General features: G+C 44.0%; 1 non-coding gene across 1 annotated transcript; it reads left to right on the top strand.

Annotated features, from left to right (window-relative positions):
* The first annotated feature begins 945 nt into the window (after positions 1-945).
* TRNAE-CUC (transfer RNA glutamic acid (anticodon CUC)) lies at positions 946-1,017 on the top strand. Its single transcript has one exon. It is a non-coding gene; the product is annotated as a tRNA-Glu (tRNA).
* Positions 1,018-15,888: the final 14,871 nt, after the last annotated feature.

The following is a 15,888-nucleotide window of genomic DNA, read 5'->3' as shown; positions in this document are numbered from 1 at the left end:
CTTCATTTCTTTAAAACATGAGTCAGAGGCAGCAGACGGGAGGTCACAGGCCAGCGGGGGGGACGGTGGGACGAGCTGCGGTGCCCGGGCGGCGTTCCCACACTAGCACTGGGGTCACCCGCTCCGGGACACGCTAGATGGGGGAAAGCCGGGCTTTTGGCCGCCGGTGGGAAACAGCAGCATTCCCCAGGGAGTGGCAAGGAGCACCAGGAAACTTGAGCAACTGGAAAAAGCACTCAGGCTCTTGAGCTTAAAAAAAAAAAACGTTTTCCTCTAATTGTAAGCACTCATTTGTTCATTTAAAAGGGACTGGCTCAGCGCTGAGCCCGTGCGGGGATGTGCAGGCGGCAGGCTGGGCACAGCACCCCGAGAAAGAGCGCAGGAGATGAAGGTGCTGCACAAACCCCATTTAGAACCGAGGGTCCATGTGCACGAGCACGGGGAGGGGGGGGGGTGCACGGTGCCCTGGATGCCACCTGGAAAAGCAGCCAAGTCCCAAGTCATAGAATCATAGAATCGTCCAGGTTGGAAAAGACCCTTGGGATCATCGAGTCCAACCATCTACCCTACTCTACAAAGTTCTCCCCTACATCATATCCCCCCAACACCACATCTAAACGGCTCTTAAACACATCCAGGGATGGTGACGTGCTGGTGCTGTCCCCTGCCCTGCCAGAGCCCCCCGCCCCACTGCAGCCCCCTGCCCCACTGCAGTCCCATGCTGGGCCCCAGCCCTGTGCTCTCAGCCCCACGCTCAGCCCCCAGCCCCATTGCACCCTTCAGCCCCGCGCACGGCTCCCGGCCCCACGTTAAGCCCCCTGCCCCTCTGCAGCCCCATGCTCAGCCCCCAGCCCCATTGCAGCCCCCCTTTCCGTCTCCTCCTTCCCTCCCCGCCCAGCCTCGGCGATAGCACCGATTGCAGCAGACGAAAGACGTTACTATCACTCCCTGGTGGTCTAGTGGTTAGGATTCGGCGCTCTCACCGCCGCGGCCCGGGTTCGATTCCCGGTCAGGGAAGTCGCTTCTTTTTTTTTTCCCTTTTAACCTCGTTCTTACCATTTTTCGCCTTTTCCCCCGCCTTTTCCTAAGGCCCTCCCTACACACACACACACACACACCCCCCCTCCCCACCAACACCCACGTCGCGCGCCCCCCACGGCCGCGCGCCCCGCTCTGCGCCGCGCGGGGGTGTCGGCGGTGTGGCGGTGCGCAGGCGCGGAGCGCCGGCCCCTCCCCCGCCCGCCGTCGGCCTGGCCGGGTCCCGTTCGCTGTGTGGCGGCGGCTGAGGTAACGCCGCCGGGACCGAGGCGGCCGCCTCACGCCGGGAGGAGCCGCCCGCACCCCGGGGCCGGGGCTGCCCGGCCCCCCGCCGGGCCGCAGGTGAGGGGCGGGCGGGCGGGCGGGCGGCGGCGGGGCCGGGCCGCGGCGGGTGGAGGCCAAGATGGAGCTGGTGCTGCCGGCGGGAGGAGGCGGGGGGGGGGAGGAACGGGGCCGGGCAGGGAAGGGGGTTTTTGAGGGGGTGGGGGGGATAGGCGGCCGGCGAGGGGGCAGTGTCTCCTGCCCGCCCCCGGTGGCATCGGCTCGGGAGGGGGGGGGAGCGGCGGCGGAGCATCCCTGCCCGGCGGGGCGGCCTGTGCCACCCCCCCCCCCCCAACCCCGGGATCCCCCGCCCCCGGGAGGGGTGGAAATCCCGCGTCTCCCCCCAGCCCGCCTCCATCCCTGCGGCCCGGTGAAGATTTGAGGTGTGGGTGGGGGGGAAAAAAACCCAAAACCCCAAACAAAAGGGGCTGGAAAGGTGAATTCTAAATGAAAGTCATGGGCGGCGAGTGCGAGCCGTGAGTCACCGCCGCTCGCCCCGGGGACCGGGGGGGGGGGGATTTCGCATCCCCTCCCCTCGCCTTCTTCCGCTTGGGGTTTTTATTTTTTTTATATATTTTTTTTTTTATTAAAAAATATCATTTGTCGCTGCTCAGATTATGATGTGCTTAATGAGTGACGTATTAGCCAGGGGAAGTAAATCCAGCTTTTATCATGAGAAACTTGCAAAGGCAGCATAATTCTATTTATTCGTGCGGTGTCTTCTGGTCCTGGAATTAAGGATTCCGGTCAGGTAAAGCTGGTGGTTGGGAATGCAACTGGACGGAGCGGAGACAGCGGATCCGCCGATAACGCCTCGCTCTTGCTTTTATGCTTTATCGATATCTCGCCGTTACACACGCAGTGACACAAAGCCGTTGACTTTATTACCGGAGTATATTACCCTGATGGAGCCGTTTCTCCCTTGGAGAGCAAGGTGAAAGCCACCCGGGCCTGACTGTCGCCGTACCACACAGAAAAGGGAAGCCAAGCGTTTTTATCTCTCTATATATATTATTTATTTTTTTTTTAGGTTTGTTTTTATTGGGGCGTTAATTTTCCTGTGCTGTGAGACGTTGCTGTAGAGCTGTGTGTGCTTAATACTCTCTCTCCTGCGGTAAAGCTTAAAAAAAAAAACGGCATAAATTTGGTACATCACCTTACACCGGTATGGAATAATATAATTCTCCTGGCTGATGGTTGCCTCATGTCCTCGTGCTTATCTTAAGGAAACGAAAATGTTATCTGTGTGTTTCAATACCGTATTACTTTGCTGCTATTGAAGCAAAAAAAAAACTTGTAGGCCGCGTTCAGCCGGTGGCTGGCCATTTCACTGGGAAAATTAAGCTATCAAAAGTATGCAAATCGGAAAGGATTTCCTTTTGAAATGCGTCAGGATTGTACCTGTTTAAATTCTTGAATGGTAGCAGCCACCTTTTAAATGGAATTTATTCTTTTGACCACAATTTCAGTAGAAGCTTTTTCAAGTTCTAAGGGATCTGTTGGTTTCAGGCTGCTTCGGATCAGTGGTTGCGTTTCTGTTTGGTTTTGATAGAAGATGATAGAGTCTTAATCTGACTAAGGGATCCCGAGAAATAGATGCCAAATTCATGTGCATTAATGAATTAGCTCCAATAATTCAAGCATGCTGCGCTCTGGGAGGGAGAAAAGAGGGGGAGCAAAAGCTGGAGTCAAAGAGAAATTGACTTTAATGTATAGAGTGTAGGATAAAAGAAGTTTATTTTTACTGAGCAGCTTCCTGTGGTTTTCTTGTGGTGCTCTAAGGACTTCGGAGAAACTTGTCATGATGGTGGCCGTGCAGAATCTGCTTTGGGGATAACCCCGAGTTTGGAGATGAGATTTCCAGTCAAACAGCTTTTTATAAGCGTAAATAAATGCTTATTTCCCTCCCTTCTTTATTTCATCTTAGCGTTTGTCCACGGCGTTTAAATGAAAGGGGAGATGCTGCAACGTGGTCATTTTCCTCCTAGATTTTTGATGTCTTGTATTGATAAATTGCAGGCTGTAGGTTCAAAGTACTGGAGAAACCAAAGTAGAGATTTCTCAACTTCGCGGGGTGGCTGTGTGCTATATTTAACCATCTTTTATCAGTGAGTGTCTGAAAAAAAGTAATGACTTTGTAGTATGTTTTGTCTCCTAGCGGAGACCTTATATCCATGTTGATTATTCCCGAGAAGTTATAAACATCCTTCCAGCCTTTCCTGAATGCTGGGCAATCTGCCTCCCGCTCAGCTGGTGGGTTGTGTGCCTGGTTTTACGGCTGGGTTGCAGTAAGTTGGTGTGGTTTGTGGCCGAGGTGGCCCTGTCACCGACATGACGTTGGTTATGGAGTTACCCAAGGTGGCTGGAGCCTCCCAGAGACTTGTTTTGCAGCAGAGGATCAGAGCAGGAATGGAAACACAGCTGTGATACGGACAAGCTTTTCTTATCGAGCCCCGTGAAAGCATCCGTCAAGGCGGCGGCGGTGGTATTGAGATCTTCATACTTTGGAAAAAAATTGAGCGGTACCAGAATATGACTTGAGAACCTAATGGTATGAGTGCTGATTTTTTTGAGGCTTGTGGCCGAATGTGCAGGTTGTGCTGTTAGGGAGGTGGTAGTTGTCAGCGATGATATTGTTAATTGTCATATTTCTGCTCTTTGTGAGCTTCAAGAAGGATTTTTGTCTGTCTGTAAGTAATTTGGTATTAAGGATTTTGATAGCAAACACTAACAGAAGCCTAACTGGATTACTTAAGAAATCACGTTTTAGGTTAAATGTCAAAAGTTGTTGGTATGAGTCTTTCTTTTTTTTTTTTTTTCTTTTTTTTTTTTTTTTGGCTTTTATAATTTCGGTTGCTGGAATATCCTTTCTGGGGAAGTGGGCGCAAGTTAAGAATGGGAGGTGGTTCTGCAAATCCTATCTGCCTGTTAAACGACTTAATTTATAACAGCAGTACTGCAACTGGCCCGTGGTAATTGCCATATTTCCCTCTTTTGATCGGTTTGCCAGCGTTTTCTCTTTTTTAAGTATAATTGATGTTAATAACCAGATAAAAATACTGGTTTTGTATGTTTGGGAAGGGAAGGGCTTGGCAGAACTTTTCTGCAAAGCTTATACGTAGGACCGAGCCAGGATCCTCCCCGCAGCGTGCAAAATGGCATCTGCCAGCGTTTTCACTGCTCTCCCGTCAAACACGCAAGCACAGGGATTAATTTAAGGTAATTTTAATATACTAACTGATTTCCTTTGCCGTTAGATTTTAAGCCAAGCAAGTCGTCTTTGTTCGGGTCCGGAGCGGCGCCAGGGAGGGGTTGCCTGTGCCGAGGAGGACGTGGCTCTCTCCTGTCCCTTTCCACTAGCCAGCGGTGATTCCGAGGAGCGGGGTGCGCTGTTGGCGAGTCGCTTGGTTTCCGCGAGGTGACCCCCAACTTGTCAGCAGATGGCACGGAGGGGCTGCGGTGGCCCGTCCACGGACTCAGGAAATAGTTGTGTGGCCTCCTGTGCCGTGAGACAGATGGGACGTGGTGAAGGTCAGAGGGGTGAGGAACGTGGCTAACGCTGAGACCAAAGCAAAGCGTTGCGTTGTTGGGTGGTTTTTTTTTTTTAATGTGAAAAAGTTGTTTTCCTTGTGCTCCACTAATCGAAGTCATCTGAATTTAGCAATATTGGTTTAGAAATGTCCATGTAAATATTTTTTGCATATTTAACTCCCTGGCCGCCTGTCCTGGCCATCAAAGCTCTTCCACACGTTCAGGATCATTCGGTGAGCGGCTGGATGTTTGCAGAAGACAAGGTTTGGAGGGCAAAAAGGCAATCGAGGAGTGATCTTGGTGCCCCTGGTCAGCGAATGCTGTCGGCAGGTTGCCAACGCTCGGAATCTCTAAAGAGCTGTTTGTGAATTCTTACCATTGTTTTAATGTATTTTTTTATTTATTATTCTTACGGTTTTATTACTGTGTCGGCTACTATGTGGTGCTGCCGGTTGGTTAACCGGTCTTTAATCTTGGAAGACGGGAGTTTGAATGGTGCTGTATCCTAAGATTTACTTAGAGGTTCAGCTGAAGTATTTTCTTAATCGATAAGAACATAGGAGGCACAGTTGTTAGAAAGTGCATGTTTTAGCTTCGGAGGCACTTTGTTTCCCATTTCAGGCGGGGTAAACTGATACAAAAGAACCAGGACAGGCGTTCCTCAAACATAGTTTAAATATTTTTATTGAAGTGATAGTACCTATCAAAAAAAGTAGCATTTTTTTTTTCAGTGTGCATAGAATCGCTAAATAATAATAAATATTGGTGTTAGCTTGCGAGGTTTTTAGTGCATTATTGATGTGCAGGTTTTTCTCGGGAGAACGTGAATAAGGATGCTTTAGCGTACGTTCAAATTTCTTCTGTCCTGGCAACTTCTCCTAATTTGCACTTACTTTCTATCTGCATTGCACTAAAATGTGCCTTTTTAAAGTCCTTTTCTGCCTTCTTCAGTGATGCTGAAAGGCTTTCAGTGCCAGCAGAAGGGCCGACTGTAAAATTTCGGTAGGTTTTGTTTCCAGGTGCAGGTTTTTTCATCCCCTTGTGCATTGGGAACTGCTCGGAGAACTGGGAAGGGGTGAGGTGCACGGAGCCACGGCAGCTCCCGTGCGAACCGGGCGAGTCTTCTAGACCATAATTAACTTCAGTTAGCAACTATCATCTTCCCTTTCATAATCTGCTCAAATACTTTGTAAGGAGAATAGAGATTTTTTTCGATGAAAGGTTATCGGTTTTATTTCTTTTTAATAGACTTCAGTACCTTGATTTAAACATTGTTGGGTAAATGGTTGACCAAACAAAAAACCCAGTGGCATTGAGTTACCTCTTATCGGAGCACTTCTCAGAAACCTTCTTTTTTTTTTTTTTTTTCATGACGTGATATAAGTATGCTTTCATTAACTGGTATTTTGGTGATGGCCTGATGGCTTCTAACAGGTGAACGATGCCAGTAAATAATTCTTTAGATCTGATCGCAACGACGGGGAGCATCTCGTACCAAGTGGGGAGAAGTTGATAGAAGAGCACAAACCAGAGATCCAGCCCCCTGCGCTTCCCCCCGACGCCTTCTGGGCTTCCTCTTCCCTCTGAGACTATATCCTTATATATCTGTAAGAACAGCTTTTAACTGCTTGCTCTGGGAACGCTGCCCTACACCATCCTGCTTTGCTTTTGGCGCTCGCGACCTCTTAGTTTTTACCTGGTTTCATCTGTATGTTACTAAAGTTGTGTTAGGTGGCGGTGGTAGGGATTCTGCTACATTTGTGGCTTTTACAGGACAATCTGTAGAAAAAGCGACTATATCAGACCTATATGTGGATAATATTTTGCAGTGCAGGCAGGAAGAGTCCAAAGTTCACTGGTGTCATTACAGCAGCCGACTCTGCAGCTCCAGAAAGTAGGAACTTGCACAGGTTTTGTCTTTCCCCTTTTATATCTTTAAATTTTTTGGCTGTATTTCAAATGAAAATATTCTTTTTCCCTTCCATCTGTCATTACGTACATTTTTAGGTCTTAACAGGATTTTCTGTTACTGCGATGGTAATATCTTAGCAATTTTATTTGTGCTCAGAAATCGTTTGCAATTTCGTGTCATGGTTCCCGTGCGTGGTGTGTAACGTGGGCCTTTGACTGGGTCAGTCATTAAGGAATTTTCCTTATGAATCTGCTTCTCGTGGCAGGAGGATTTAGGGACACTTACTGGAAAAAGATAATTAGGTTTCAAGCTGCTTGTAGAGAGGAGAGGGAACTCGGAAGCCGAACTCCAAATGTTTTCCTGGGCAGTTCCCAGCGACAGTGTCTGCAATAACCTTCAACGTGCCGGGTGCGGGAAATTCGTTCTGCCAAGACCGGGTTGCATCAAGTGAGATATTGATAATTTCAGGTTGCTTCTAGTGCTACTTGATGGTATGCAATTAAGGGAATTTAAAAAAAAAAAAAAAAAAAAAAAAGTGAAGGAATGTCTTAATTTTTCTTCTCTGTAGTCATGATGTCAGCGTGAAAGTTGGCACTCCTGCTTCTGGTGTTTACAAGTAGGAGAAGGGGGATCAAGGGACAAAACGGGACGTGTTAAGATCTCGTTCAGATATTGGGAGCACAACAGCGTGTCTTTGGGGGACACGGGATGCTGCGGTAAGAGCAGGCAGAAGGGGAATAAAATTAATGAGCGTTGATGTGCTTTGACAAAGGGCGTGCGGGATCCTTGTGAAATCATCGGGGAATTGAAGCAGCGCTTCTTTCTTTTTAAAGTCCTGCTCTAGTTCCCGTCCACCAGGGACTGGAGATACCCAGACACAGTTCCCAGCTCGTACCAAATCCGAGGTGACCTGTTTCTCGGAAGCGATAACCAGACACGTTTCCCGCTCTAAATTTAGTTAAAGAAGCGGATTCGGTTACTGTTTGGAGCAGTGAATTGATTTAAGTTGCGGGTTTGTTCCGAGTTGCTGTTCTTTGTGAACTTTAGGAGGATTTTCCATCTGATCACTAACTAACGAGCTCCCTCGCGCAGGGATGCTGCTTCTCCGCACACACACGGTTCTGATGGGCGTCTCAAGGAGCTATTCTGGCTTGAGCGGTGGAAGAAAAATAGGCAACGAACCATGTCTTTCCTTCAGAAAGTTTCTTTTCTCATCCTTGGGAGTTGGATTGACAAATCATTAATCATTCTTTTGAAGGGCCTAGTGTTAATGCTGGGAAACAACGTTCTTGCTTCGAGGAGACCATTTTTATCACATAGCAAAATAAGCAAATGCGTATTGAACAGAAATGCTTTGCCTGGATGGTAATTAGTGAAAATACTTATCTTCCTTAGTAACTGTCTCACTCTTTCTTTCTTTTCCTACCAAGTTCCCAATTTCCACAGGCGCTCACTTCATTCTCGTTGGACTTATAAAAATTGCTTTGCTACAACGTTTGCTATTCACGGTTAATTTAGGAAAACCAGGCGAACAGAGTTAATCAAAAGGTGTTTGGAAGGTGCGTAGTTACAATTTCCCAAGCACAAGCAGGTGTTTCACCGAGTGGTTTGGATAACAGGGGCAACAATCAACACGACTTTATTTTTTATTACTGGTCCTGAAATGGGATATTTGTTGGATGAAATATCTTGGATGACGAAAACCCAGCATCTTCCGTAGTTGTCCTGTAATGTGCAATTCCTTACCCCGGTTTCCTGCCTCTTGTCTTAAAACCGCATTTCTTCCAGTGACTTGTTCTGTTGACGTCTTCTGTATAAAGCCCAGTTAGTTTCTCTTTCGTGTTAAAACTTATCTTCCTGTGATGACTTTCACTCTTCCTTCCTTGCTGTTTTGAGGCTTTTTACATATTTAAAAGCGTATTTAAAAGCATGTATATTTTTACATATTTAAAAGCATGTATATTTTTACATATTTAAAAGCATGTATATTTTTACATATTTAAAAATTACGATGTTTTTTTTAGGTATTATGTAAAAATAACCCTAAATAAGGAAAGGTGCTGTTTTGCAACTAGTTCCGTTCCTCTTAAGGATCTTCGGGAAGATGGACTCTTGGTTTGGGGGATGTGTATCAGAATAACACTGGTCTGACACTGCACTGACAGCATCACATCGTGTTTCCAGGATGACTGAAGAGACAACTGTCATACCCCGGTGTTCGTTAAGGTCAGAGGGAGGAATAAAAGCATCACATTCACCAAACCTGTAGGGTTTTATGGCTTTGTTCTCAGTTATTACTTTAGGTGGAAAGAAGACTGAGTGTGGTAATTCTTTACACTGAAACTAAAAGGCACGTGTATTGGAAATGGCAGTGATTAAATTATGCATCAGTATAATAGTGGCATTTTTGTTCTAAGCCCTCTGAAGTGGGATTCTGGTCTGAAAACTTAATTTCTAAAATCTATATGCGTTTAGATGATCAATTTCTTATTCCAATTATAATGTTAGAAAACCCAGTTACAATTAAAGTCTGGAATGGGGTTTTTCCTTAGCTGCCAGGTTTGCAAACAAAGTCTAGGGTCTGAGGTTCAAGCTGTGTCTTTTCTTGTTAATCGCTAGTGAGTTAGTGGGAAAATCAGTAGGACAAATACCGTTCTCAGTTGCTTTATTATTTCTAAATTATGGGCTCGCTTTATATATTTATTTTTTTTTAAGCAGCCATGAAATACTGTTGCCAGACTGAATGGCGGAACTGAGGACATACTTCATCGCTCAGTTTGCAGATTAAATGTATGCAGAGTGAGAGAACAGTGGAAATAAGTATCAGTACATTTACTGTAGGAGTAGTATTAAATAAATCTTTTTGTTGGAGAAACCGCACTGTACGGTTAGAAAATACCAAAGAGTTTATCTCCTGTAAGAAAAACGTCAGTTTAAATTAAACCCACTTTTAATCCAAGCCTGTGATTTGTTTGGATATTTCTAGCCAAATGAGCTGGTGGAGACAATGTACAAGCTCTTAGGTCCTGAGCACGTCGCAATCCAGACTTATTTAAACGTATGAATTGTATATTGGTTAATATATTCTTGCTGTGTTATAAGACTAGAGCTATGTTAGCAATGGATTTGTAGTGACTTTCTTCAGTGCTATGAAAATTGGTTTTCATTGCTGGGGAATAAATGTGCCGTCTATCCCAAGGTGCTTTCTGCTGTGTCTTACCGTGTGTTTACCTCTGGATGTGGGCTCTGTTTTAGTTGACCTAAGAAGAAATAAAAATATTTGCAACGGAGGCATGCCCCTCCAGCATCGCCCAGCCTGCAAAAGAAAAGGAATTTTGTTGTATTTTCCTGCCAGAACAACAAGTTTGTGTGATATAAGCGGTGCTGGTCAGTTCAGATTTTATCATGAAAACCTTAAATCTTAACTACTTTTATGCTGCTAAATGTCCATGTGCTGCAGAGTTGAGGGAGACAGGTACGAAACGCATCTCCTTGTGCCTTAAATAGTTTAAAAAAATGATTTTAAATGGTTTAAAAACCGTTTTCTGTAACATCTGACACTGTCCAGTGAGGAGGAATCTGTGGTATGAAGGTGACTGAAGAATGTTTGGAATGTCCAAAATAATTGATTCAAACAAACCATGTATTTTAGAAAATCTCTATTTACGACCTGTCGTTTCACCTGCAGCTTTTCCTGTTCTGTTCCGTCACTCCGTGTTGGTGCAGGGATATTCCTGATCCATGGAATTGCGGGGTGCGCTGTGAGGTTCTACGGTGGCTGGGGTTGTTGTCCTTAATTCGGATGAGTTTTTTTGTGGAAAAAAGCCATTTGTGGTTTCTCTGTCGGGTGGCGAGTTGTGGTCGGGGCAGAGGTTTCCCTGGGAGACTGGAGATGCTTTGGGTTTGCCTGGCTCGAGTTGGCGCTCACCCCGGCACGGTGTTTGGAATTTTGAATTCAAAGGGGTTTTATCCTACAGGCTGTGCCCTGTTTGTAACCAGGGGACCGCTTACTCCTGGGGATGTCTCCTCTTGGGGTTTTATTTTTTGAGGCTTAGCAGGATTGTGCAGTTCCTGCCAGTATTGCAGCTTGTTCATGCAGGGTCTGGCGATCCTAGAGTGGAAAAGAGCATGCAATTTAAAATAATGTTATTGTTGTGGTTATAATTTTAATTACAATTTCTGGAAAGGTGCAGTTTTGAGGGTGTTAGTGAAAGTTATCAAAAATGGATTTATTTTTCAAGCTTAAACATCTTTTACACCATGGATTTCTCTGTCCTGGCACGTTTTTCCCAGCTGCAGGAGCGAGTTCGGGTTTTGTTTGTGGTGCCTGGCCACCAGGGAATGGTGACAACGGGTGCCGTTCTGTCACCTGCCGATGCCGAAGCTCTGCTGACCCGGATTCCCCAGCTGCTGTCGGTGAGGCTGTGCCGGCAAATCGCCCCATCGCCAGATCTGCCTCAGGAAGCTGTGTCAGCCTGAATAAACCAGGTTGTTATTAAAAAATCCTATTTATTGCCGTCTGGGTGTCCCTACCAGGCACAGTGGTTGGTCACCACCAGCACAGCTCGTCTCCTCTTGTCTTGGGTGATGCTCACGGTGCTGGATGCAGCCTTGCAATTAGGAATGGAAAATGAGTGGTGGTTTGGTTTTGGGGCCTTTTTTTCCCCCTTTTTTTAACATTTCTGATCAGTATTCAGTCTCATCTGAAAAGAAGACAAGTCTGTTGTGCTGTTTTTGCCTTTGTTTCTTTATGGTTTAATAAATGAGTCTTTGAATGTGTGTTAGAAGCCTGTGTTTTTCAGGTTTTTTTTTTATGGGAGGAAATTAAAATGTTCTTTTCTCTGGCAGTTTCTGTGGGGAACTGAAATAATGAAATAGTGAAGTCTCCTCCCCGCTCTCCACAAAAAACTGGGGAAATAAGAGTTGAGCAATTAGGAGAAGACAGAAATTTTAGATGTGCTTAATTTTTAAACTTTGCAAAAGACAAAAATCTTTGGAACTAAGGTCTTCACAACTGAACTGAGTGTTGCTTGAATATTTATGCATCTTCTTAGGCTGGGAGGACCTGATCAGATACATGAGGTAAAAGTAAAACAGGGGGAAAAAAGTTTCTTTTCTGCCTGTATTTTTAAATAAATAAGCTTAATTTTTAGAGTAAAGCCTCGTAGATTACTAAAAACTAATTACCCCGTGAAGCAGAAAGAAAGGCTCTGACGTTACAGAGACAATTACATTGGATTCCTGGGGGTCGTATAAAGACATTATAGCTTTTCTTTTCCTGAGCTAGGTGCCTTGGTGGCTGGTTGTTTCAGGAAACTTGGCTTTATAAATTCTGCTGTTCAGTTCTGCTTGTTTTGTGGTTTTTATTTATAACTTTTTGAGAGGAAGATTTGTGTGCTTGGTGGGGGAAGAGATAACTATTAAAGAACTGAATGGCAGAGATTAATAACCTGAAAACAAGTGAAGTTTCTCAAAGGGATTTGATCGTTGTAGGTCAGGTTGAAGATACATGAACTACCTTCTGGTGTTCGTACAACCTGGTCTTAATTTTTGCTTTTTTTTACCCATTAAAACAAACTACTCATTTCAAAAGTCATTAACAGCAACTGTTCATGGTTGAAACTGCCAAGAGTGTTTATTTGACAACAGAGCAATTCCAATAATAAATTAGTTGTGATATAATTTTGATCTACATTTTGCAATTTGTGAAACCATACTTTTACATTATTTAGATTTAGGAGGGGGAGAGAAACCTCATTTACCTTTCCATCTGCCTCCATGACTGATAGCAAAAGAAGATGGGAACTTTCTCCATCTCCTGCTGCTGTAGCTGAGCGCAGAGAGTAACCTTCTCCTGCCCTCCCCTTCCAGATTAATTTCGGATAAATCTCTTTATCTTTCGCTGTACGGACCAATTTGTAATCTGCAAGATGTGCTGATGTCTGGGAAGATCACCAAGTCATTTCTTTTGCTTCTCAGGCTGCTTATATGGCTTTTTCAGATGTACTCTGTAACCTCACTTGGTTCCTCCTCTTTGACCAGGCGAAAACTGCTCGTTCTGTAAAAAAGTTCCTCTTAGACCAGTGTTGTCTCCGTAACCTGTTGCCAAAGTTGGTTTGATTCCTGTCCTTGATTCCTGATTCCTGTTTATTGTAGAGTTACTGCTTCGGGCAATGGAAATCTCACCCGAACCTACCAAAAGCAGGGAAGCGTTTGGAGCAGGTTGGCCTGAGGTCGGTGATCACATTTTGATGATTGATCCAATTTGTTAACCTTTAATCACACGAGACAACAGACATTTTTTTTCCTCTTATGATGTTTAAAAGCCTTTAGTTGTCTCACTACAGGTGTGATATAACAGTATAAATCCCATTTTTATGTGAATAAACCCATCTGTTTGTTCCAAGACATTTTCTATATTTCAAAGGTTTAATGCTTTGACTATACTGGTATAGTCATTAGCAATATGACTTTTTAAAATTGATACAGTTTATTAACCGAGCACAACTGGAGCCGTACATCTGCACTGATACTTTGGAAGAAGTTTAAGAAATTTCTTCTCTAGAAGAAATTAGTGGCATCGGTATCACTCCACCCACACTAGTGGGTTTTCTCCTTTTTTTTTTTTCTAGTGAACTTGTGTGCTATGAGTACTGACAGCGATTCCAACACTGCATACATTTATACAGAGAAAGAATTAAGAGTAATAATGAGGCAAGCAAGTGGAACTACTGTTTTTTCATAAATTTTTTTTACTAGCTGAGTAAGCAGATGTAGAGTTTTTTTATAGCCATATACAGTTTGTGACACTTGCACTCTGCCATATGAACTACTGTAATGCCATAAACAATAATTTAATTTTGCTGAAGGATTAAATAGGAGCAATGAAATCCTAAGTCGGGAATCCACTAAAAAAACCCAGGGTTTTAAAGTGTAATTCTTCTAGTCGAGGGGAGAGGATAGAAAATGAGAATCTAATACGTTACATTTTTTTCCCCCTAATACAGAAAACCTTCTGTAGTAGGTTTGAGTCTTACTCTTGTGTAGGGTACAAGGTCACAAGTCTTTATAACAGGTTGGTCAATCAGACTTAAATGGCTAAATTTTAATCTGCTAAGCTTATTAGAGAAACAACACTTGTATCACTGTGGTTGAGTTTGTCACAAGTTTCAGTGTAAGATTTCTTTGGTCGGTAACGGTGGATGTTACGTGGATTCGGAGTTGAATTTAGCAGAGAAGTTGTGTTCTAGATTTCATTTATTTAAAAGCTCTGTGGTTTGGTGGGGTTTTTTTGGTTGTGTGTGGGGTTTTTTTTTGTTTTTTTAAACTCATATTTTAGAGAATTTAATGACGATTTTAATGTCACAGTCTTTCACTGTTGGAGACTTGTCTTATCTTTCAAAGACAAATGAATTTGGCCGTAGTAAGATTATTTTATTCTTTTTTTTTTTTTTTTTGTGGGAGAAAGATGCGTGCATTTGAAATAAACTCCCTGGGTACTAGGTTTGCTTTACATCAGGATTTACATGTTAAAACAGAATGTTTTTGTGGACAGGAGTTTTCTCACAGGACCTTAAGCGAAAGGCTACAAACCGAAGAGCAAAATTTAGCTAAAAGGCTTTTGTGCTGTGATATAAAAAAATACATGCAACACCAAAACACGTCACTGTTGGATGCTTTAATGAAATGGTAAATATTAGTGCTTCAGTTAATAGGTTGATAATTGCTATTTCAAGACAGCTAGAGGAATGTTCATGAAGAGGACTTTAAGATAGCAGTAGTCTTCTGAGTATGTTTATTAGCCAGTTTGCTTTCCCTTCAGCCTTTTCACATCATTTTTCCATTACTCATTCATTTTGCAAGTGAAGTGAGGAAGTAAGGATTGAAAATAAAGACTTAGGAGTTCCTATTTTGTCTACTGATTTTTATTTTTATTTTTATTTTTTTTAATTTGCCTTAATTGCAGCATTCATTTTTTAATACTTGGTAACTATGATAACAGCTCATGTACATGATGGAGATGGACCATGAAGCAAGGCGTCCCGAAGATACTTACCTCTCTTTGTTAACAGCATTTGGAGCAGGATGGTGACAATGACATTAATAGAACTGTTAAATAGAAGTGGCTCTCCTGCAACTGTTAGAGGAGGTTGGGGTAGACAGAAGAAACAGATACGCCTTTTATCAAAGCGGGTCCAGCGGAGGGCCACGAAGATGATCAGAGGGATGGAGCACCTCCCCTATGAAGACAGGCTGAGAGAGCTGGGGTTGTTCAGCCTGGAGAAGAGAAGGCTCCGGGGAGACCTCATAGCAGCCTTCCAATATCTGAAGGGAGCCTACAGGAGAGCTGGAAAGGGACTCTTTGTCAGGAAGTGTAGTGACGGGACAAAGGGTAATGGTTTTAAATTGGAAGAGGGGAGATTTAGATGAGATCTCGGGAATAAATTCTTTGCTGTGAGGGTGGTGAGACCCTGGCCCAGGTTGCCCAGAGAGGTGGTAGATGCCCCATCCCTGGAAACATTCAAGATCAGGCTGGATGGGGCTTTGAGCAACCTGCTCTAGTGGAGGTGTCCCTGCCCATGGCAGGGGGGTTGGAACTCGATGATCTTTAAGGTCCCTTCCAACTCTAACCATTCTATGATTCTATGATCTGAGAACGTGTCTGATTTCTGTAAGGAAAAGGGAGTGATATCTCTTGCTTAGATGAAGAAAAGGTGCTGAGCACTATTTATGGTCACAGTATATGGGGAAAATTATAATATTAGATAAATCAGATTCAATGTTGTGGGACAAATGAGGCTGGGTTTGGTGTAAGCAAAATGGTTGACAGAACAGGCAAACTCCCTAAGCCTATTTCTTCATTTTTATCACAAAACTTATCACAATTTCAATGTGTGGCTGAATTTAGTTTCTATTTGTGTAGCTTTGCTTGCTTTTGTTATCTTCATCATTCTTTAATCTTGTCGTATTTGTATATATGTATTCTCTTAAACAATTATTCCCTTCCCCAGACTTTTTTTCTTTGAATTTCTGTGTTTTTTCGAACCCGGGTAACATCCATTAATCTTGCTTTTTAAACGCTTCCG

Source organism: Numenius arquata, chromosome 12, assembly GCF_964106895.1.
Source record: "Numenius arquata chromosome 12, bNumArq3.hap1.1, whole genome shotgun sequence".
Classification (NCBI taxonomy): Eukaryota; Metazoa; Chordata; class Aves; order Charadriiformes; family Scolopacidae; genus Numenius; species Numenius arquata.
This window is presented reverse-complemented; position numbering and strand designations above follow the sequence as displayed.